Here is a 3,610-nt window from a genome sequence, read left to right as displayed (position 1 = left end):
ATTTGATTATGGCATCTGAGAGGTGGGAAGTCTTCAGATCACGGCGAACTCAACCTCAGAAGGCAGTTGTCATGAGTGTTGGTTATATAAGCTGCGTGTGCCTCCAGTCTCTCCCTCCCTATCACTGTGTGATGCTTTCTCTGCATCCTGCCACTCCCAGCTTCCAGCTGATGCCAGAAGAAAGGAGCCACTCGACCTTGAACTGTGAACTTTTGAGCTGTAAGTCAAAGTCAACTTTGTCTTCCCAAGACCTCTCTCTCAGGTGTTGCAGTTTCCAGTCATGAAAGCTAACACAAAGAATTGTCGTCATGCTTCCTCTAAACGTGCCATCCTCCTGCTACTGTCCTCCAGCAAATCACAGTCATTTCTCAAAATTAACACAACCTTTTCTCTCTGTACCTCCAAACAACTTGAGGTTTCTAACCTTTCAAGATGTCTTGGCAGATTCCACACTTTGACGTTTCCACTATGGAATTATTCCATCTTTTTAAAAAAAAAAAAAAACTGGGTCATGCCTGCCCCAGTCCTGGTTTTCATGTTCCCCAATCAGAGTGATAACTCAAGAGGCAGGTACCCACTATTTCCCTCCTGAGCCCACTCCCAGATCTTGCACTTTCCAGGTGGTTCTGCAGCTTAACTTGACAGAATTAGCCCCCAGTGCCAGCATCTGCCAGCTGATGCTGCGGCAAAGTCAAACCAACCCACACCCACTCTGATTTATGCTTGTACAAGTAGGAGCCGCCAACCCAGCCTAGACCAGACTGGGTAGAGCTACAACACCTGTGGGCCTCATGTGAGCTAGATCAGGGAAAAGCCAGGCTGGGTTGATGGCTCCTACTATTCCACCTTTTTTTGTTACATGAAATGGGGAGATGGTTATGGGGTATGAAATACAGAAATTAGGCACTACTTTCTCACATGTAGATCTCTTGGGTGGAGAATATTTTTTTAAAGGTGTGTTATAAAACTAGGACTTCTGGGGCCTGGCACAATGACTCAGTGGCTAAGTTCTTGCTTTGTATGTCTTGGGAACCCATATGAGCACTGGTTCAAGTTCTGGCTGCTCTATTTCCCATCCAACTCCCAGCTTGTGGCCAGGGAAAGCAATAAAGGACAACCCAAAGCCTTGGGTCCCTGCATCTGCATGGGGCCCAGTTTAGACAATTTTTGAAGACAATTTATGAACATGCCTAGTTCATGCACCAGGTCACTTTTTAAAGATTCAGTTTATTTATTTGAAGGAGGGAAGAAATGAGGGACTGGGAGAGAGAGAGAGAGAGATCTTCCAACTGTTAGTTCACTCTCCAAATGACTGCAAAGGTTAGAGCTGAGGCAGAATGAAATCAGGAGCCAGAGGTCCAGTGCAATAGCCTAGAGGCTAATGTTCTCACCTTACGTGCACTGGGATTTCATATGGGTGCCACTTTGTATCCTGGTTGCTCCACTTCCCTTCCAGCCCCTTGCTTGTGGCCTGGGAAAGCAGTGGAGGATTGCCCAAAGCCTTGAGACCCTGTACCCACTTAAGAGACCTGGAAGACGCTCCTGGCTCCTGGCTCTGGCCATTGCAGTCACTTGGGGAGTAAGCTATTAGATGGAAGATTGTTCTGTCTCCCCTTCTCTCTGTAAATCTGACTTTCCAAATAAAAATGAATAAGTCAGAGAAAGGAAGAAAAAGAAACCAGGAGCCAGGAGCTTATTCCAGATCTTCCACAAAGGTACAGGGGTCCAAGCATTTCGATCCTCTTCTGCTGCCTTCCCAGGCAAATTAACAGGGAGCTGGATCAGAAGTGGAGCAGTAGGAGATTCCAACTGATATCAGTAAGGGATGCCAGTGCTGCCGGCAGCAGCTTAACCCTCTACACCACAGTGCCAGCCCCTCCAAGTCATCTTTATAAGACCTATGGAAGAACTGAGCATGAATTCAGTGTATAACAATAAGAAAAGAAAGCAGGAAGAAAAGAATCTCCCACGTGCCCTTTCCCCCAGCTACAAGTAGCACAGCCTAGAAACAAACACTTCAATTCCCATTGGGGAAAAAAAGAATGAATTAGGCCAGTCCTTAGAAGTTAAACCCAGTAACAAGCCCACCAAGATAACCACCAGTGGCCAGCAGGGCCTCACCCTCTCTGGTCCAGGCCAGGGTTTCGGATTCTTCTCAGGAGGCTGAAGGACTACCACCACTCACCTCTAGCAGAGAGCTAAGCCAGTCTCCAGCTTCCAACATTATGTGCAGAGCAAGAAACCACTAGACTTTGTATTGGTGCTCAGTGCCAGGCTGGTATAACCAACCTTGGGCAGATCTTCATGAACCTATCCCCAGTCCGGGGCCAGCAGGCAGAACCTTTCTGTACATGCCCAGACCCATGTAAGGAGAGTACCCTGGCACCAGCTAATAGGATTTACGCTGCAGCCATCATCACCTAGGGTTGCTTGGAGCAGCCCCCCACCCCCCGGCTGTGAATTCGCATCTCAGCAGCAGGCAGCTCAAAGCTGCCATGGGGCAGCAGGCGAGGTGCCAGCAGGGCAAAGCTGAGGCTTGAGCTGATTGGGCAGCGGGGGGACAGTGAGCTGGACCTTCGTAGATACAACATCCCTGCCATTGAAAGCCTACATGCGACTTTAGACCAGCCTGATACTATTGAGTGTTCTAACAATGAGGCCAGAAAACGGGTTGGTTTTCCTTTCTTGAAAAGACTGGAAACATGATTAGTTAGTGAACGACAGACTCTGCAGGCTCTGCCCTGACTGAACCCATTCTCATCAACAATAGTCTTGTGGAACTGGTGACCTGGACCCTGTGGCCTCTCTCGGACCTCTGACCTACCTAAGCATCCTAAGAAATCCCCTAACAAATGAGAAACATTACAGAACCGAGGGTCATTTACAGTGTTCCACAGGTCATAGCATTGGATTTCCAGAAAGTGAAGCTAACAGAGCATCAGGGAGTTGAGGAAATGTTCAAGGGCAAATGGGGTACACAGCTAGCAAAGGACAGAGCCAGGAGAAGCCAAGCTTTTCAGAAACGAGCTAGCTTGCCAACTGCCAAAAAGCAAGGTGGGCTATCTCCAGGGGGTGTCAGAGCAGCGAAGAATGCTGCCTTGACCCTGGTTGAAGTGGAACGGCTCAGTGGCTGCTGGAGTCTGGCCAGACACCTGGCAGAGAACACAGACTGGGACCTGCTGATCATGGTGAGGAAGAGGTGCAAGAAGACACGGTCACAAACGGATCCAGGGCAGCGTGGCGAATGGACAACAATGAGCGTCTCTTCTGGACCAGGTCTTGCTCTGCTCTAAGTACCTGGAATAATAACTTTGTTGCGTCAGCTGAGCACAACCTGTCCACACCATTGAAGGGCTTACAACTCTTGCTTATGACTCTATAATGCAAATTTTGAAGTGCAAATGTCAGGTTTCTACAAATCACACAAATAAAGGCCACTCACTATGCTGAAAAAAAAAAAAAAAAAACACTGTGATTTTGGGGCCTAACCCTGTGCCATGCTGGTCTGGGCAGGCTGTGGGCTCTGGCTGTTAACTGGCCTTGTGACTTTGGGGATCCCAGCACCGGATGTTTGGGTTCCTCAGCCCCTGCAGGAAGCTCGGTAGGTTTT

The 3,610-nt window shown here is 48.5% G+C and overlaps 1 pseudogene; it reads left to right on the top strand.

The window, feature by feature from the left end:
* The first annotated feature begins 872 nt into the window (after positions 1–872).
* On the top strand, positions 873–3,382 carry LOC121153935 (annotated as a pseudogene).
* Positions 3,383–3,610: the final 228 nt, after the last annotated feature.

Source organism: Ochotona curzoniae, unplaced genomic scaffold (assembly GCF_017591425.1).
Source record: "Ochotona curzoniae isolate NIBS_2020 unplaced genomic scaffold, NIBS_Ocur_1.0 contig_2723, whole genome shotgun sequence".
Lineage (NCBI taxonomy): Eukaryota > Metazoa > Chordata > Mammalia > Lagomorpha > Ochotonidae > Ochotona > Ochotona curzoniae.
This window is presented reverse-complemented; position numbering and strand designations above follow the sequence as displayed.